The 21,585-nt window shown below is 39.0% G+C and overlaps 1 long non-coding RNA gene across 1 annotated transcript in view; it reads left to right on the top strand.

Annotated features, from left to right (window-relative positions):
* The first annotated feature begins 8,093 nt into the window (after nt 1-8,093).
* The window catches only part of LOC131424854 (uncharacterized), a 95,406-nt gene continuing 81,914 nt past the window's right edge, over nt 8,094-21,585 (top strand). The window contains exons 1-2 of the long non-coding RNA XR_009228429.1: nt 8,094-8,373; nt 15,179-15,404. This is a non-coding gene — a long non-coding RNA (uncharacterized LOC131424854). The remainder of the gene's footprint in view (nt 8,374-15,178; nt 15,405-21,585) is intronic.

Genomic DNA, 21,585 nt, shown 5'->3' with positions numbered 1-21,585 from the left:
TCCCTGTGCCCACCAAATGAAGTTTGTTTTTAGTTCAATATATTGTTTACTGATCACCCTGAGGATACCAGGCACTGAAACAGGGAATTGAAATTTAAAGAAAGAGATGTACCCCCAGTACATCAGAGAGTAGTAGGACAGATAGATATACCTAGAAGTTTACAACATGATTTGGTATTTTAAAAATGAGATCATTTAATATTCCCTTTCATTTAAAAATGGATTTAAAATGGCAAACATAAGTTCTGCTTATGAACAAACTGTTATGAGAGGCCAGATGAGAGAAGGAATTATGTGGAGGGTCAGCCAAAGCTTCCCAGACTAGATGATATTTGAATTGAACTTAGAGGAAGATTATGAATTTTCTAGGGACTTAGGGATTGGGTGCTCTGAGTATTGGGGAGGTGTTCAAAACAAATGGAACAGTCACAAATGTATTCTATTTGTCTAGAGCAGGTATGGTAAATGCCTGGCATGATCACCACTGTCAGCTGGTTTCCTGACCTTGGCAGAAATTGTTAATCAGACATAATGTTCTTTCCCAGTGAGCCTGGATGTGACTTTCAGTCCTTCTAAACACAGTACTCCAAATGGCTACTTGCAGCCAACTTGAATTGATTCATGAGGTGAAACATATTTGCCATCCTTGGCTGATCTGCAATGCAGTTGCAGATTTTCAGGAAACAGATTCTTGATGGGAATCTACATTTTTTTAACCAATTACTTCTCCCCTCTACCCCCTACCCAGGATTCTGATGTAGTGAGTTCATGGACCTGTATTTGGTAGTTCTATGTATGTTAGGTTACTGAGTCTAGATATTTCTCCCATAATCAGGAAGTTTAAATCAGAACTGTTGTCTTTATTTTAGAAAGCTGCCTTTGGCAATAGCCTGGAGTGAAGACTGGAGGATGGGAAGACTGGAGGCAAACTTTGTGTGTAACTGTCGTATTTCAGAGAAGAGATGAGTGCCCAGGGGAGAATACTTTGGAGACATTAACTGAGACAGATGATGGAAAAACAGTGAATACCAGAAGCCAGGTACTTTGAGGGAGCAACAACTTCTAGAAGAAAGGGGAGTTTGGTGTATGGGGAAAGATTTAGAAAAAGAGAATTTGAGCCAGGCCTTGAAGGATAGTTAACACTTGACATTAAGAAAAGAGCAACAAAAGGCCATTTTGTTGACCTCTGGACCAGTAAGAGAAAAGATCCAGAGGTAGAAAAATCACAGGGCATGTATGAAGAGCAGTGAGTAGTTCAATCTGGCAGACTTTAGTTTGGCATTCAGAGGTGACTTTTTTCCCATCATCATTCCTGTTCCTAGATGGCTTCTCTTATTATCCAGCCTGCAGGTGCTCAGGAAACATAAATCGGTGTTAATTTTAACTGAAGCATAGCTGAATGAGGAAGGCCTCTCATCTGCAAGAACACCATTCTAGTATAGATTCTAAGAGACTTTCGGTTTCTCTGCAGTTCTGGGTCTTTCCCACTGCCCATTGCCAATCTTAAACAGTGCTGGGTGAGGAGGGCTAAAGGATAAAAGCTGTTTATTATTGAACAGAGGAAAGATAATAGGCCCGTGGCAGCACACACACAAACCCCTCAGGGACCATGCACAGGTACAATAGTGTTCTCTGCCGAATTCTGAAGGAAGCCCTATCTATCCCTAGGCAAAAAGAATTATAAAAATACCCTCCTTCAATTAAATTACATTATAAATTAACCCAATGTTTTTACAAGATATCACATTCACTAAGTGTAGGCTCAGTTCATTTTCTCCTTACAACAACATTTTAAGGTATGTTTATGATTGTTTTCATTGTGAGGGTAAAGATATTAATGTTCAGAGAGGCTTTAGGACTTGAGACAGGATAATAGGCTAGTAATTGGCTTAATCAGGCTTAAATCCATGCCTTCTCCCATCATTTCCAAATCCTAAACATTTCTCCTGCACAAAGCTTTATGAAGTATTAATTGGTATCAAATCGCCCTTTTATTTTAAGGGGGATGCAACAATAGTTCATTTTAAAAAACACACATTTTCAGCTGGGTGTGGTGGCATACATCTGTAAACCCAGTGACTCAGGAGGCTGAGGCAGGAGAATCATAAGTTCAAAGTCAGTCTCAACAACTTAGCAACACCCTGCAACTTAGTGAGACCCAATCTCAAAAGAAAAAATGAAAAAGGGCTGAAAATGTGGCTCAATGGTTAAGCACACCTGGGTTCAATCTCCAATATAAAAAAAAAACAATCCAAAACCTTTTTTGAGCAGCTCTTTTGTTTTAAGCACTATGTTAGGTCCTTAGGTCCATGGAAAGCACTGAGAAAGTGCTGAGAAAGCACAATCTTTAAGGAGCTCACAGTCTATTGAAGAAGACATACATATACAGATAATCACAAGTCAATAAGAGAATTGTTGATAGGAGAATATGCACAGCATGGTGAGAATTGAGAAGACAGAACCATTATACTGAGAGAAATTGGTATTTGAAAAAGGCCAGAGTCCTCGATCAACGCAATCAAATTTCTATGATAAAATTACAGGGCTGGGGATGCAGCTTAGGGGTAGAGTGTCTGTTTAGCATGTGTGAGACTCTGGTTCAATCTACAGTACTAGGAAGAAAATCTATGATAGAATTGCAGACTTGGAGATGGGACAGAGAGGAGAGAATGTAAGGATGAATTTAGTGAGCCTTTCTGAAAATATCCTTGTGCTGCTCTGATATTAGAGTTGGTTGACTGCATTCATGTTTGCTATCATTGGGTTCCTACTGTCAAGGCTGGGTTTAGTGAGGCCCAAGGCTTGTCTCAGCAATCTCTGCATTGGCTTCTGCCACATCTGGTGTAGGGTGTTGGCTGTTGGGACAGCTGACCTAGTATTGCCATTTGAGCTGTTTTACATATGCCTGGGGCTGAAGTGGGTCAAGTCCCTGAGCCATTAGAAATTAAAGAATAGGGTTTGTCTGGCATCATTGGGCCTGCTAGAAGAGGAGGATTGAACTAATATTGAATAATGTTTCATTTTAGTTTAGAGCAAGGTGTACTTATGTCCTGGGCATTTAGTTGGTTAAAGAAGCAATCATAAACAAATAACCCACTGTGATATGTTACACAGTAAAGCTACATAGAATGACCTATGTATACAAAAGGATGCAGCAACAAATTGTGTTTTATGGTTCAGAATAATCTTCAGTGGGGATAGCCATTGGAACTGGGCTGTTTTGGATGGGGATACCAAGCATTGTACTGGACTCTTTAGGAACATAACTCTTACTAATGATGTTTTGGTTGCAAATTATGGAAAACCCAACTTAAATTGACTAAAATGAAGTATGGAATTTACTGGATCATGTAACAGGGAAGCCCAGAGGTTAGGCAGGTGAAAGGCATATTTCTATCATGACTCTGGCTCCCTTCCTCTGTGGTTCTTTTGACTGCTGTCCTCTATATGTTGACCTTTTCCTCAGGCTTATTTCCCTGAGGGGAACCAATAATAGCTGGGGTTATTTTATATTCAGTTAGGTAAAGGGTGTTTCTTCTTACATCATAACATAAAACATGAACCTTAGTGGTTAAGGATAACTGAAATTTAGGATTATACTAAGCATGGGAAGTCCCCTAAGAATTAGTTCAAAACCAGCTGAATAGCTAGGCACGGTGGTGCATACCTGTAATCCCAATGGCCCAGGAGGCTGAGGCAGGAGGATCACGAGTTCAAAGGCAGCCTCAGCAAAAGCAAGGTGCTAAGCAACTCAGTGAGACCCTGTCTCTAAATAAAAAATAAAAACTAGGCCTGGGGATGTGGCTCAGTGGTCAAGTGTCCCTGGGTTCAATCCCTGGCACCCTTCTCCAAATAAAAGCAGTTTAACAGTTGAAATAACTTGACAGTAACCTCAAATTTGGCTTCTGTTTCGTATTTGTTTCTTAATTTTAAGCAGCATGCCTTTGCCTATGACTCTTGTGGTGTGTGTTGATTTAGAGACTGATCAATTCTGGATTTCTAGAATAGTAATACTATTTCCATAACACAAAGGTCATTTGTCCTATCAAGGCATTTTTTTACAGCCTATACATGTAATAGGTGTGAAGTTAATTTTGGAAAAGCAGTATTGTGAATGATTTGAGAGTATAGCTTCTGGAACCTGCGCATATAAGGTTCTCATCTCATCACTTGGCTGGGAACCTTGGGCAAATTTTTAAATATTTTGAAGGTTTAGTTTCTTTATCTAAGAAATAGAAACAGAATTAAGACCTATCTCATAATGCTAAGGATTACATGAGGTAATCCATGTAATGCATATGGCAAAGGTTCCCAATGTTGGTTAACTGAACTCTTATTGTCTCAGTAATTATTTTCACTGAACCACTAAGTCAAAAGAAATATGGAGCATTTCTGTTTATTGAGTAACTAGGTGTAAAAAATTAATAGTAGTAATTCATGAGGTATGTTTCCTTCAAAAAATTTAAAATATCTTGCAGCACCCTTCTGAGTTGGCTATGTAACCCTGGGCACTTTGGTGACCAGTTTGGGAATAGAACATTTCCAGCCAGTTGGTTGGTATTAATTACATGGTAGCTCTTATTATTGGGAAATGACTATTATTAGAGGGGATCTGAGTATCAAAGAGGAAGTTTGAGAGATTTATTTTTACACTTATAGACAAGAAAATCTCATACCCAAAGTGGTGCCATTTTCTAGTTTTGCCACTACCAAGGTCTTCCCACTCCCTTTCTCTCACTCATTAACTGAAAGTCACTCTTTGAGAGTTCTGACTTTTAGATTAAAAAATTCTTCCCTTTGTCTCTATCTGGCCTTTCCCTCCCTTGTTTTCTTTCCCCCTCTTCCACTTCCTCTCTCCATGTCACTCTTAGCTAGTGTCTAAAACCTGGCACCTGCTCTCTCTTGATGTGGGGAGGCTGTCTATTTAATTCAGAAGGAATGATTGGTTGGATTTTGTTTTGATTCTCAGCTTGGCCTGTGAGCCTGTGAGAACAGGGGGTGCTGATTGCTCATTCCTGCATACCTTTCTCTTCTCCCCTAAGGGAATAGAGGAAAGCAATTTAATCAGAGAGGTTGTAGAAGGTGGTCTGTGGGCTCCTGTACCCCAAGGGGGAGGGCTGTGCCAACCCTTAGCAATCGAGGTCCATGGGAGATCTTTGACTTTTTCCTAGAGGCTAGAAGTGACTTTAGTTCTGTTTGGTTGTTTAGATTCACTGAAGGGAAATCTGATGTTTGAGGAATGAGGAGGAATGAAATAACAGACCTGTCCATGCACTGTTGACTCTGGGCCTCCTTGGTGCTGGCCGGCAGAGGTCGGGAGCGGCTGGCTGGCTGGCTTTTAGCCCCAGCCGGCGGCGTTTGCTTTGGCCGTTGGGGGAAAGAGCACTTTGTGGAAAGCCAGCCTTCCCGGCCAAGGGCCTATTTTCATCCTGAATTTGTTGAGTCCAGCCTGATGGCTGGGTCCAGGATCAACAGAGGCCATGGAAAACGGGACTGGATGCCTGGCAGCCAGAACTGTGGGCTTTGTCTTCCTGACCAGTGCATTCAGCCCTGAGCCCATGAAGGCAGGCATAATGGGGAGCCAGGAACCTTGTGGCATCAGGATCAGAAAGAGCTGGTTACTCTAGCTTTTGTTACAATGGTCATTGTAGTCTAGGTATGGCTGGAATAGATCACTAAGCCTCACCCCTTTCTGGGCTATTCAGTCTAGAAAGGTGAATGTGTGGCAAGAGCTCACACAGCTCCCAACATGCCTGTGGTCTCCTAAGTGGGTACCTCCATATAATGAGGGGCCATGAAATCATTGGGTCAATATCTTTACCAACAAACCAGATGCCATGAGGGTGCAGAGAAGTCTCAGTTGTGAACTCTTTCCTGTAGGAGCTCAAGATCTTTCCAGGGAAACAGGACATTTTCACAAAGAGGTACTTTTCTGTCCTAGGCAGGATAGTGTTAGGACCACATACACAAAGAAGTGCTAAAGGAGTTCAGGGGAGGGCAAGAGCCCTAGGGAAGTAAGGATTGAGATGGGTCCTAAAAAGTGAGTAGGAATCAAAAAAGATATGATAAGTGTTCTTTAATGCTTCTAAGATAGAAATACTTTGAAATTTACCCAACACATATCTTTGGTTTGCTGTAGGATCCTGGCCTCCAATCAGATTGTGTTTAGACTATTTGAGTTGGTTCGAAACCTGGGTGACCAAAGTGATCTGCATTTCTCAGACTCATGCAACTGTGTAGAACTGGGATGAAACTAGAAAAAATTCTGGAAGCATGACAGTTGTACGTTGTCATTTAACCCTATTATAACCTGAAACCCAACAGTGACTTCTTTTGCTTTCAGAATAGTCAAGCAACTGCAATTGGATATTCAAGGTCTCTCACAGTTTGATCTCAACTTTACCTTCCAGCTATTCTCATTCTTCTTAGAGACTTCCAGCTCTCCATTCCATCTAAATCTTCTTCCACACTGGTGCCCACGGGGGGGGGGGGGGGGGGGGGGGGGGGGGGGGGGGGGCGTGACTTGAAGTTATTTATGGACTTATTGAACTTTGGCCTGAGTCCCCTCTTTCCTTTTGAAAATTTAGCATTTGCTGTGAGCTCTTTACTTTCTTTCATGTCTACTATTCCCATTATATTCCTAGTTAATCAAAGTCCTATTGAAAACTGATTCTTTGTAGCTCTAGATCAGGGATCAGCAAACTTATTCTCTAAAGGCCCAGATAGTAAATAGTTTAGGCTTTGAGACTCATACTGTCATCAATGCCTAAGTGTGGCTGTGTTCTAACACAATTATTTAGGGACTGAAATTTGATTTTCATATCAGTCTTCACCTGTCACAAAATATTATTCTTGGTGTTTTTTTCAACCATTTGAAAATATAAAAATCATTCTCAGTTCATACTCTGCACAAAAAAAAATGGCATTGGGTTGAATATGGCTTGCAAGCTCTAGTTTGCCAACCCCTACTCTAGAAGACAGACTCAGACTACTGTATGGAAATTATAGGGGAGAAATTTGGGCTCAAATTAAAAAAATGAGCATCGTATGAAAATGGGATATGTTGCCTGGGAAGTCAGATCTACCACGTTTTCACCAAAAGTATTCAAAGACCTCTGGTTAGTAGTCTCATAGGAAGACTCAGAGGTCTTATGGGAGATTCAAATTGATGCTAAGTCTGTTGGACCATGGTTGTCAGCGTGTTGCTTCCTCCCTATAGCCATCAGTTTCCAATTACTTGCTGTTTCCCTTTTATTTTTGAAAGTCTATGTATTTGTCTTTCACTCCTCCCCACCTACCATTTGATGAATGGTATTTACTCCCCAGTTTTTCATTTTTGTACCCCTTATTGTCCTTCCAGAAATGCAAGGGTTAATGTCAAAAGGGTAAGGTTCATTGGATAGCTGCTGCACTGTTGCCTAGCAACCATCAGGGGCAGCCGAGAATTTCTGCAGAGGGGTCTTTGTGGAAAGATGGTCTGACCCAGACATTAGGGCAGAGTGTAGAGCAAATGAGATAATGTATGTAAATGCCATTTATTAATTATAAAAACAAGGTTCGATTCTGTCTTACAGAGTGTCATATCCCTTTCCTTTACTATCAGGAATTTAAATTTGCTTTAAGAAATTTCAACTCCTTTTTGCTCCCCTCCCTTCTACAGTGGTTTGGTCCGGTTTCTTAGAACAGCATCCCCTTTCTGCCAATCCTCCACAGTGGTTTGACCCTGACTTACAGATTACTTACTAGGCCCTTATATTCTTACTCTTCCCTCTTCTTCTTACTTATCGATCCCCATCCCAGAGCGCTTTGATGGCACCGTATAGCAAAGCATCCCTGTGCAGCCCCCTGTGCATCTCAGTGGTTTGATCCTGCCTGGAGAGCATCAGCATCTTTCCCCCTCCTGTTTCGCACCAATGATTTGATCCTGCGTCATTGAGCATCAGTTTCTTTTAGCCCCTCCCCCGGGGTCCACAGTGGTTTGATCCTACCTCATGGACTGTTAGGTCCTTTCTGATTTCCCCTCCAGCATCACCACCACAAATGGTATGGTCCTTAGCATCAGGTCCTTTTTGTCCCCCCCACTGGTCTTCTAAGCAGGTTTGAAGCAGCTTCATCTCATTCCTGATTCATCCTGTTCCCCTCAGTGGCTTGCTCCTGCATTAGCAATGTAAAACTGGCCCCAATGGGTTTCTAACTGGTCAGAAGTTGCTCCTGATTAGTTCAAATCTTTTGTGACAAGAAAAAATCAGCTCTGACCAGTTGAAATCGATTTTGACCAGTTGAAAGCTAATTCTGCAGAGCTGGAGCCTGAGGTCGGTAAACCCAGGAAGATGGCTGAAGACTATGCTGATTCAAGCCAAAGCAAGGAACCAGGTACTTACAGAAGTTGAAACTGAGCTGAGACCTAGGAAATAAAACAGATTAAATAAGGAAACACAAAAATAAAGGAGCTAGGGTAGATTCAGGGAAGGTTCCGAAGAGGTTAGTTTTACCCAAAGTTTATTTATTTATTTATTTATTTTGAGAGACAAGAGGCCATTTCGAGGAAGAAGTGCAGGGTTTGGGGCTCTGTCTTGGTTTGTCTGGGAAATAGTATGGGTGCTGACACCATCCAGTAGTCTCATCAGACTGGAGTTCATACTTGGTCCTATGTAGCCCCAGTGATCCCTGGCTCTGCAAGCCAGCTCCTGGGGCCATTCTTTGTGTCTGGCCTCACCTCAGGCTGAAATGTATAAAGTCCCAAAGCATGAATCACAACTTTCCCATTCCTTTAACTGTGGATGGTCATGATATTGTTCAGTTTTTTAGGGATATTATTTAAGTTGGAAGGAGGGATAGGTCAATCTTGAACAAAAGAGCTAATTCAAATAGGTAAGCCATAAGGAAACGAGTCAATTCATTAAAATTGAGGTGAGGGGTTCACTTTACAATTCTTTAGAAATATAGGTAAGAGAAAGTGATAGATAGAGAACAGTATCTGATCTCTCAATGGTGGGATTGGTTATCTATCTCTTTGTGGCTTGTGGCCTGATGAAGAAACTGGACTATGTTATCTGGATTTCTCCCAGGTGGTTGTGTTTCTGTTCTTTGTGGGCACTGCAGTGTGAAGGGTAGGGGGCTGGAAAACATGGAATATGAAAAATGAAATTTTCATACACTGCAGCATTTTGAATTTGTGTAAAATCTCTGCAGTGGGACAGTGGGCAGGCCAGATGCTTTGATGACGAGTGACATAATGCTGCAAGATTGAGGGTGGGGTTGAAGCTCTGTTTGGTGCATTATGTCTCAATATCTTTTCTGCAGAAGGATGTGGCTCTGTGACTGTTTACCTGTAAGGTGAAAAGGAAAGGTTTCCTAGAATGACATAAAAACTTGGCTGTCTGAGAGGGAATCTGATCCTTTTGTGAGAGAACATGGCTTAGGAGCCTGTTTTTGAACTGTCTTTTAGGACGATGGCTTCAGTTAGCCACTGACTATTTGGCTCATGAGGGAGGATGGCGGCCATTTTAGTCAAGACAGTTGAATGGCACCTCCAAATGTTGAGGTAGAAAAAAAATCAAAAGATCTCGAGTCAGATAATCAGCCTTGGAGTCTGGCACTGCTATTTTGCCATATGGACTTTGAGCAAATTATTTAAACTCTCAGAGACTTGATTTTCTTATTTGTAAAACAATGTTAATGTCATCTGCCCTAAAAGATAAGAACCTTAGAGTTTAATACCTTTTGGAGCAAAGTAGCTGCTATGCAGCATTTTTGTTTGATTAAACTGAATTTTGTGATAGGGATTATGTGTGTGTGTGTGTGTGTATGTATGTATGTGTGTGTGTGTGTGTGTGTGTGTAGGGGGCAGTGCATAATTTATGTTGATAAAAATAATTTCTTTTTAAATTTCAGCAGACTTTCATCCAAATGATGCTACTTGAACTATATTGAAGAATGCAGGAGAAATTTTTCATTGAAATGCTTTATAACTGTAACATGAAAGATTGTTGTTTTTATAGTGATATGCTTGTTGATTATCATTAAAGTAGCACATACAAAAGCCACAGTATAAAATGTCTTCCAGCATTGCAGACTCAAAGAACTCTCTGATTCCAGATTCAATTCTTGCCCTACTTCACCCTGGACCTTGGCTCCCAGAAGTCCTGACGTGTGGTATGCAGCATCATAGAACACAGTGACCCAAGTTGTGGAGGTGGGAGGTGATGGTGTGGATTATGTCAGAAATATAGGTGTGAACATGGTTGGTTATTACAGTCTCTTCTTTGGCCATAGACATACTGGAGCTATCTTATTGCAAGACAAGCCTGTATTACCTCACCGGGATTCTGTTGCCCTCCCTGAAAATAATAGCATCAGGTAGAAAGGCAATGAGATGGGCCTTTAAGAATGTGGAGATTCAGTTTCTGCCATTCATAAATGAGGAGGATGGGAGCCAGATTAGGCAGTAGAGCCTCAGCTTGAAAAATTTAAATTTCACTATATTTTTGTCTGAAATAGCCCCATTAGGAAGCTGTGTCCTATGCTCAGATTTGTGGGCTGGGAAACATGACTTTTTTTTTACTTTTTAAAAAAATTATTAGTTTTAATTAGCAGAAAGCTAACATGACCTTTTTTTGAAAGGGTCACTTGATTAATAGGTGCAGGTAGGTAATGGTTACAATATACCTATATTGCAGCAAGGAACATGACAAAGATTTTTTTTAAAATGACATTCTGGTGAACAAGATGGAAGAAGCATGAGCTGGAACATTTTCCTTTATTTGGATTCTGAAATAGGCATTTTAAAAGAATGTACTACTTTTATTGAGCACTTACTATGTACCAGGCATTGTGCTAAGTACTTTTGTGTTATTCATTTAATCCTCATAACAGTCCTATGAATTGCATATTATTAATGCCATCATACCTATAAGGGAACCATTTACAAATGGTGTAAATTATTGATTTTGTTTCCCTGGAAGTAGGACTTTTTATGAAGTATGGATGATAAGGGCACATTCTTTGGAGAAATCAAAAGAATTACTTGGATACAGTTTTTCCAAAGTACACAGGCCTTTTCCCCATTTTAGTTTCTCTTTTAGGAGGCTTACCCCTCCTTGGTACCTCTGACATTTTGTGAGCCCTGTGATTGATGTGAATGGGTGGTTGTTAGGTCTCTCACACATAATAAGATTGGAAAAAGGTACAGCTTAGCCGTTGTAAAGAGAGGTCCTTGGTGTAGGCTGTAGGGCTTCTGTGTCTTGTGCTTGATGATTTCAACATTGTAATTAATGTGTTGGATAGACATGTAGAAAAGTATGGTCATCAAGTGTTAAGAGAGAACTGGAATGGGAGGAGAATAAAATGCTGCATAGTAGAACCAGGAATCTAAGAAGGTATTCCAAAACCAACAAAATAAATTTGAGAATAAACGTGGCATCTTGTTTTAGTTTCATGAAACAAATTGAAAATTTGCAACTTTATAGGATGGGTACATGTTTAATATGGCTGCCATAAAAGTTAATGGAAACTTAGGTTGTGTTAATAATAGCATAGATTCAAGAATGAAGGAGGTGATTATTCTGCTCTTTTCTGAGCTTGTAGAACCATACATCAAGTCTTGTACTCTGTTATGGCAGCTGTCTTTTAGAGAGGGACAAAGATAGAATAGATATTAAGAAGAGAAGCCTGGAGGGTGAATTAATTGCTATCTTCCTGTACCTTTAGGTTTGTCATGAGAAAGAGGATTTTATCTGTATGGTTTGATGCCAAGGAACAGGATTAACATTACTGAGTGGAAGCTGCAGCAGAGCTGACTAAAGATGAAATGAGCTGTTACAAGAGAATTAGCTCCTTTTCATTGGAAGCATTTAAGCGGAAGCTAGTTGACTATGTATATTACCGATTTTAGTATCCTATAAGACTTCAAATGCAGTCTTAATCCCCCAATTCAGTAGATTGAGAATTACCCTGAGCATTTCTTGAGTGTTTTTTGTTTGATTGATAGAGAAGGTATCATCAGGAAAGAGAGGTATAGAGTGAACCTTGATAATAACTAGTGGGTCCAAAAAAAAAAAAAAAAAAAGAAAGGAAAAACTTGGGTTGTCTGGTGTGCCCCAGCCAAGAATGATGGTGAAGAAAGGAAACATTTACCAAGTACCCTGCATATGCCTGGTGCTTTTACACACATTATTTCTTAATTTCCATCACAACTGGGTGAATTATATATTATTAGCCACACCTCCTTTTTACAGTTGAGAAAACTGAGGCTTGGAGAGAGTAAGTGACTTGCCCAAGGTCAAGCCACTAATAACTAACCTTGGGGGCACACGTGAGAACCTTCCATAGGGATATATGTCACAGAATTTTTACTTTTACCTGATCACTTCTCCAGTTGAGTAAAGCACTGGTATTGCCAGAGGCGAGTCAGGACTGTGTGGACAAGTGCGTCATGCTGGGCTGGGTGCCTGGAGTAGATGAGAATATCATGAAGATATATGATCAGCCTCTAGTCCAGCAGGTCCTGGAGGATGGTGTTGGACTGCAGCTGAGCTATTACACAGGCTAAATGGCATGAGTGTTTATTCAGAGTGTCTGTACCTTATACAGAACACTGTCTTCCATAGACTCTCAGAATGGCACATCTGTAAGAGGACATAGAGATCCTCTTTTTTTTTTATTATTTTAAAGATCAGGAAACTGGTTTTGAGAGGGACAGGGACTTCTCCAACTTTTCTAATTAATAATGTTGTCCCTGATACTGCCAGAAATTTACTTTTTAAAATGTAATCTAGAAAATTCAGATTAGAGCCTTTTAGAGATTTCTTTTTCAGGAAGGCCCCATTCCCCTGTAAAACTTGCTACTCTGTTTCAGAGCTGCAAGATAGATGTGTAATATTGTGGTTTCTTTTTTTCTCTCCATTAGAGAGGTCAGCATAATACAAATGGGAAGAGCATAAGCTTTAGAGTTGGTCACACGGGATTGAAATTCCTTACTGGAACCCAGGGGAAAGTGTTTAACTTCTTTGAGCCTCAAATTCTTTACTTATAGAAATGGAAATGATTGCTTGTTTGTAGTCCTGTGAAGTTTGAGGTGTCTGTGTGAAGTCCAGGTGGACAGATCCAGGGAGGATGAAGCTCAGAAGAGCAACCCTACCTGGGTATACAGATCTGAGGATTAACAGGCAATGGGAAGATATGTAAAGCCACATGCAAGGTTGACGTTATCTAGGTGGAGGGATCTCTTCCACATGATAGCCCTTCAGGTATTTGAGATTGATAACCATGTTATCCAGATTGTTCAGTTCTCTAAGTTTGCTGCACCTAGTATTAACCTCTAGGTTGACCATCTTTGATACTTCTGCATTTGTCTTAGATTCCAGCCTCTTCATCAGTTAAGTTGTCCTTTTAAGGACATATCATGTTTTGGTTTTGTCATCATTGATGTGTGGTGCTTTAAACCTAAACATAGTACTACTATTATGGGGTAGAGACAGAATAAGACCATCACCTCCTTTATTATGGATACTATACTTTTATTGATATGTCACAGGGTTTCACTAGTTTGTTTTTGGTGTCTGTCTCACCACCGACTCACATATATTGTTAACTAACCCTCTGAAGTCTCTTAGCAGGTACTACTGATAAGTCCTATTATTTGCTCTCAATCATTATAAAATAGTGATGGTATATGGTAGTGAGTGTCAAATGTTAAAGTGCTTTAAACTTCACCTGGGAGAGTTGTTAAAAATACAGATTCTGGGCTAATCCATATTTTGTATCATTTTATTTTATATTGTTGACATTATACCAATCACCTGAACTTCTTTTATTGAAAAAAAGGTTAACATAATATGGCCATTCTCTAAGTTTGTTTTGCAATCTTTTTACAGTTTAGACTTTTTTTTTCAGGTTCTCAAAGGCTTATGTTTATTTTAATTACGTCTATTGATATTTACCTTGTTAGAATCTAAAACAGACTTTAAAAAATTCCTGATTCTAGAATAACAGCAATAAACTCCAAAATGTGTTAATATAAGTATACATCTTTTAATGGAAAATAATTGTATTTTTCCAAAGGAAATATATTTTATAAGTGGAGTTGTTTCACCTTTAAAAATTGTGTTCAATGTCTTACTTAGTAAAAGAGCTGGATTCTCATATCTCCTTTTTTCACTCTTTAGCCATATCACACATCATACAGCCTCAGGAAAATTTCACTCCTGAGAGAATTAGAGTGAAAAAAATCAATTAACTTTTTAGTAGCAGATCATTTTGACCCTATGGGTCACCTAAAAGGCTCTTGGGATTGTCAGAGGTCTTTGGTACATTGCTAAATTTACTAAAATAGTGATTAAGGATGTCACATATTGGGACAGAGATTTGCTTTAGCACCTACTATTTGCTCCATTAAAAAATTCTTGATTTTACTGGGCACAGTGGCACATGCCTGTAATCCCAGCAGCTCGGGAGGCTGAGACAGAATGATTGTGAGTTCAAAGCCAGCCTCAGCAAAAGTGAGGTGCTAAGCGACTCAGTGAGACCCTGATACAAATGATACAAAATATGGATTAGCCAAGAATCTGTATTTTTAACAACTCTCCCAGGGGAAGTTTAAAGCACTTTAACATTTGACACTCACTGTCACATACCATCACTATTTCATAATGATTGGGAGCAAATAATAGGACTTATCAGAAGTACCTGCTAAAAGACTTCGGAGGTAGTTAACAATATATGTGAGTCGGTGGTGAGACAGACACCAAAAAATAAAAAATAGGGCTGGGGATGTGGCTCAGTGGTTGAGTGCCCCTGAGTTCAATTCCTGGTACTCCCCAACCACCAAAATCCTGATTTTACACAAAAAGACAAATATTGCATGATTCTCCTTATGTGAGCTACCCAGAACAGTCAACCTCAAAGAGATAGACAGTAAGATAGTGGTTACTAGAGGCGGGAGGATGGAAGATACTGAATCAAGTTGATGGGTTCCATTTCAGTTTGGTAAGATGAAAACATTCTGCTGTTAGGTGGTGGTGATGGCTGCAGAACAAAGAGAAGTACTAAATGCCACTGAATGCTCAAACAGGGTTAAGATGGTAAATTTTCTGTCATGCATATTATAACACAATTTTTCAAACCTAAAAAAACAAATTCAGATTGTGGGCTCTCGGTCACCAATATTCTGATTCAATAGGTCTACAGTGAGGCACTTCAGGTGATTCTGATGCAGGTTGTCCTTGACAATGCTCTGGGAACTATTATCCATGTGGAGAGAACTGCATCCTGTCCATCTTCATCCCTGGCAATGACTAGCCCCATGCTGCCCTGCTTCACTGCAGAATGTAGCCAGAAAGTGGCTGTAGGATATCTGCAGCTCCATTTCATTTCCTGATTTCCAACATCTGGATTTTATGGAAAAGGTAAGATCTTTTTCCCTCACATTTCCATGTTTTGGAAGTTACTTAGATGTTGTGAAACTGGTTCATCTGTATTTAGATGTATTTAATGGGGAACAAGAATGATAAAGAGTGGTCAAGACATTGATTGATGACAGGCTTGCTATGATACATCATCTATAAAACTAAATTTCATGTGTATTAAATAGATATTTTGCAGAATACTAAAGCCTTAAGAATAGAAGAAAATGTGGGTAGATACATGGTTCGTCTCTGGATAGGCTTAAGTAATACATGATATAACAAAGGAAAGGGATTATATATTTGAAGAAATAAAAATGAAAGCCTGTAAATCTAAAAACACGAACAAAATTAAAGAAAAATAGACTGGACAATTGGTCAATAATATGATAAATACAGTCAGTCCTCCTTCATGGATTCCATATTTGCAAGCTGGTCTGCTCACTAAATTTATTTGTAAACCCAAGATCAATACTCATAACAGTTTCCTTGTCACTCATCGATATTTACAAAGTGGCAAAATATTTGCTTTACCCACTGTGCGTATCTCTAGCTGAGGCCCACTTCTGCCTTTTTGTTTCAGCTTTCATATTGTAAATAAGTAACCTTTGCACAGTCTGATTAGCACTATGTTTTCCCACATATTTTTTGATTTTGCTGCTTAAAATGTCCATCCCAAATGTAGTACGATCTGGTATTTCTAATCTTAGGAAGGCTTTTAGAGAAACTACATGTGTTCAAGAAGTTTCAGGCATAAGTTATAGTGCTATTGTCTATGATTTCAATGTTAATGGATCAACAATATATTGTTATTGTTATTGTTATTATTTGAGATGAGGTCTTGTGCTACCCAGGATGGTCTTGAACCTCCCAATCCTCCTGCTCTAGCTGGCTAAGTATCTGGGATTACAGGTGAGCATTGCCATGCCATACTTACAATTGCCATACTTACAATATACACTAAATGAGATGCCTTTAAACAGAAACACACATGAACAAGGTTATATATCAACTGGTTAATGAAAAGGTGACCAGAGGCTCACAGAAAACTCATTCTGCATTTCCCCAGGGTTATGGCTCAGGATTTACTAATTTAGTGTTTGCTGCGATTTATTTAAACATATCAATTACGAATAACAAGACTCAATTGGATATAATTATATACTGTATATAATTGTATTATTAACTGTATATGATTATATTACCATCTAACATACTGAATATATAAAATACATATACAGTGATAAGAAAACAGTAAATCTCAATTAAAAATTGGCAAAGGAAATATAAAGGTAATTTGCAGAACAAAAACCCAATGCATATTAACATTTTTAAAAAACTCTTCCATTTTTGTATTAATAAAGAAAATAAAATTGAAGTAGCAATGGGCATGTCATTATTGTTGCCTATCAAATTAGAAAAACATAGAAAAGACTTAATACTCTCCTGGGGAGAGTGCAATGAGGTGGTCATTCTTGCACACTGCTGGTAGATTAAATCAGTACTTTGTTTTAGGAAGTAGTCTGGTGGTTTGTATCAACAACTCTAAAAAGGTTAATATCTCATGACTCAGAAATTCAACTCTATGAATGTCTCCAGAGGAAAGAGAGATTCAGATGAAGATTTATGTGCCTTCAATATAACATTATTTGTAAAAACAAAAATGGGAATCAAAATAGGAATGCTTAAGAATAGGAGAACGAATATATTATGGATGGAGGCAGGATGAAAGATTTATAAAACTATTAAAGATACTTTAAAGAACAGTTAATGCATTGCATGTAGAAAATTCATGATTTAATTGAAATAAAGCACATTATAAGATATATGATAAAATGGAACTATGCTAAAATTATATACACAAAATAAATGAACTTGAGAATAAATGTTTATTGGAGAGCAAAGCACATTTTATTGCATGTGTCTTTAACTTTTTACAAGTCGAGGGGGGTCCCCTAGTCTGCTTCTTGGTAACCATCCTTTTTATCTTATTCAGTTAGGCATATTTTAGGAGGTAGGACAATAGGTCAGAAGAGGAAACAGGGTACTACTGGGATGGACCAGACCAGGAAGAGCAGCATTTGGTACATGTTTCCTTTCTCCCTGTCTTCCCTACTTTAGTAATGCAGAGAAAGGAATGATCCATATATGCTTGTGTGAAAATAAGTAAGGTGGGCAGGATTTTGGAAAGCTTTAAGAAGAAAATGACATTCAAACTGAGTCATGAAGGATTTGTAGACTTTTAGGTGAAAATTTCAGGATAGTTCTTGACCTTCTTAGCTTTTAAATGTTAATGATGTTACTCTTGACTGACTATAAGATCAGTGCACTGAAAGTGATTCTCCTTTGGAATGACAATACCTGGAATTTTGTAGTGCTTTTTCTCAGAGTTCAGGTAAGTTGTCATATTCTTATGCTCTGTTCTTAAGATCAATAGAGGATAGAAACACAAAAACATTTCAAGAATTCTATAGCATTTTGATGAATCAGGTATGTAATGTGGAAAATGGATTAAGGGTGGTGGGGTAATGGGTAGATTTTGAGGAGAGAAAGAAAAATAAATATTTGGTCTTTTAATTTTAACTAATATACTTAACAATCCTGTGAAGTAGGCAATTATTCTAATTTTGCAGAGGAGAAGTAATGAGGACCTAAATGGTGGTGGGGTAGTAGATGTAGCAAGTAGTACCTACAATGGGAAAATAAAATTGGAAATAGCTGCAGCACAAGGGCAGAGATTATTAGTTGGCTTTAACTTGAATGCACAGATAACCATTGAGATTCTTAGTTCATAGGGTTGTGCCAAAGTTAGATGAAACAAGGGCTATGATAGTGCTCTGTCCATTGCCAATGGGGGATACCCCAAACTTTGGAGTCTGGGCAACCTGGAGGATGGAAAGGATATTAAAGGAGGTGGGGACTCAAAAGATTATTTTTTGGGAAAAGATAACATTCTCTAATTTTTCAACACCTCCCCAGTGAGGGTACATCCTGTTTTCTTCCACTATAGTGAATAGAGATTTTTTCTCTCTCTCATATACATATACAAATTTAATTCTATATAATTATATAATGTATATATATGTAATTTGTAGATGCATACACTATCTTTGTAGAATACACAAGAAACTTTGTAGTGATTGCATCTAGAGAAGAGACCTGATCAAATTGGGAAGAACACAATTTTCATTTTGTACCTGTTGAACTGTGTGGCATGTATATGTTACCTACTTCAAAAAAGAGAATCACAAAACAGATCAAACATAAAATAGAAGAACCTCATATGCACCCATTATATTTCCATCTCCTGTACTTTAATGACAAAATGTCCCTTGTGTCCTATGTCCTTATATGTTCATAAAGCTTTTCTGCAACCATTCTAACCCACATCCTATCCTTTCCAATCACCTGTTGTGGGAGCCAGTGGGAAGAAAGAAATGGAACCAGCAAGTACATATTGTTAGTGGAGAAAGGAAGAATGTTAGGTAAAGTGGTAACTTTGTGTCAAGAGAGGGTTTCTAATTTAGGTATTTCTTCATACCTAAAAATATTTACTTGAATTGTAACAAAAAGAGACTTTTACAGTTGTTTGTAGGTGGAGGAAAAGAAGCCTGGAGAGAAAAGAGAAAGGAAATGGTCATAAGTAGGCTTAGCAAAACTATCAGCTATGTTGAAATAAAGTTGTAAAAATGTATTTCTATAGAACTGTTCATAAATGGTTCTGAAAACCTGAAAAGCTCTTTATAAGTTCACAGACCCCAGAACAGGCCTCTCTGTAGCCATTCCCAACAGTAGCTCTTCATAAGTAGTCTTTTTGGGTCTGCTGAGATCTATCAGATATTCATTCCACAAAATTTGAATGACATAGCACAGGGCAAGAGTTATGTGATTTCATTTAATTGACTAACTTCACATTCACAAAGGGGAGAAAGTTAGTATGAGAATAAGCATGCTTTGGTACAGATTTGATGACAGATTCGGGTCTAAGTGTTGTGGATTCTAACAGAGCCGATATAGTGCTTGGTTCCTAGTAGGTGTTCAGTAAGTGTTTGTAACGTAATTCGTTTATTGAGCACCTCCTATCAATCAAGCACTGTGCTAGGCTCTGGGACCACATAGATAAATTAGACAAGGTCCTCTTTGAGGTGCTTAGGTCTAGTGTGGTTACAATTGGGAGATAGGTTTTATTACAGAGGTACAAACAGAGATAGGAGAGGACCTACCCAGGAAACAGAACCAGATTGTAATTTGTTGAGGGTTGAGCATGGGAAGAGGATATGAGGAAAGGGAATATAGACTATTTGTTTAAAAAGCTTGGTTAAGAAGCAAAATAGAGAGAGACTGTCAGAGAAGGAAGATTGAGGGACTGCTTCTTGAATGATGAGAGATATGAGCATATTGTTGTATAGAGGAGAAAGAACCATCATAGAGGGAAGGGGTGAAGATTCAGAAGTTACATCTCTTAGGATATAGGAGGAGACAAGAGCAGAAGCTGGGAAACTCAATAAAAAATTGTGGGACACTGAGAATTCTCATGAAGCAGGAGATCATGAATTTTCAGGTGTCATCAAGTCAAAATGTAAATGTAGTTAAGTTAAAATTATGGACTTAAGTTAAAGTTATGGAGAGGATAGTGGCTGAAATACAGACTGTAGGGCCCAGACCTATAAGAGAAGATAATTATGCTTGAAGAGACTGACAAATTGGGAGAAATCAAGAGATCAAAGAATAGGAGTAGCGAAGTGAAAGAAGTAAAAGTCCTCAGTGGAAAAAAAATAGCCAAAGAGTGTGATATACAAATTTAAGATTGTAGAGGTGGAGTAGTTTCAGGGCAATGAAAACACCTTGGATGTGGATAACTGAAGTATAGGAACAGGTCACTTTATTGAGCACCTCCTATCAGTCAAGCACTGTGATAGGCTCTGGGACCACATAGATAAATTAGACAAGGTCCTCTTTGAGGTGCTTAGGTCTAGTGTGGTGTTGAGTTATGGAAGTGGGGTTTCATAGTTAATGATGTTCATGTTCCTCCATGATCATATAAAGACTTGCACCAGGAGTTAAAGGTTCAATTTATATTTGGGAGAAATCAGGAAGTAATATGTCAGTGATGAGACTCACTAGTAGGGGAAGGCTAGTCTGTTAGCTTTCAACCCCTTGCCTTCCAGGACACAGTAGTAGGTGAGGGAAGCTGTGGTGTGGATCTGTGTGCATGGTTTCTCCTCTTCAAAGGGCTTCTAAGGGAATGAGATGGCAGACGTAGGCTGCATGAGATGTTTGACCTGTGACTGTGGAGTCTAGCCTATGCCAGTAGCACCAGCTGCATAGAGGACTAGCCAGCAGGATAAGGCACTGCAGTGTCTGTGGCTAGCCAGTAACATGCAACTCCTCAGAAGCAATGAGAAGTGTAAGGATGAGGAGGAACTGAATCACACAAAGGAGATGGAAACAACATGTTCTAGGCTGAGTAATTCCCCAGAAAGTGTGGTGAGCTGCTGGTCTGTCCATGTATTTCCATAGTCTTTACAAGAACAGTAGTGAGTAATAACATATGAAACAGTTTATCCCACTGATGCCGTGAGAGGAATGCCAGGCAGTGGGGCCAAGTTATCCTCATGTCCAGTAGAGCTTCTGAGGTACAATTGTGGTTACCAATTGGTTCCAGGATTTAGATCTTGGTAGGGGAGATATCTCAGAGGAAGAAGAGTGACAGGTAGCCACTCCCATCTTTGGAAATACCTGTGAGGAAAACCTAGAAAAATTGGAGAATGGCTCCAAGAAGCTCTAAGCTGCCCTTTTCACAGTAACAACAATATCAAGAAAAAATAACAGTTATAGTGATGATGACAGAGACTAATACCTAAGTAGCACTCTATGCAAGGCACTATTTTAAGTACTTTTATGCATGTTAGTTCTTTCAGTACTTAGAACAATAATACTATGAGGTAGATACTTCTACCAGTTCATTTTTTCATTGCTATAATGAAATATATGAGGCAGGATACTTTATAAATCAAAGAAGCTAATTTTGGCTCATGGTTCGGGAGGTATACAGTTGAGGGGATTTGCTGGTCAGGTCCTAAGATGGAGCAGACCATCACATAGCAAGAGACAGGGAGCACATGTTTATCTATGTGTCTGGTTTCTCTCCCTCTTCTCATAAATCTACCAGGATTCAACTATG

Source organism: Marmota monax, unplaced genomic scaffold (genome assembly GCF_021218885.2).
Source record: "Marmota monax isolate L192 unplaced genomic scaffold, Marmota_monax_Labrador192_F-V1.1 WCK01_AAM20220418_F8-fsc00192, whole genome shotgun sequence".
NCBI classification, from domain to species: domain Eukaryota; kingdom Metazoa; phylum Chordata; class Mammalia; order Rodentia; family Sciuridae; genus Marmota; species Marmota monax.
This window is presented reverse-complemented; position numbering and strand designations above follow the sequence as displayed.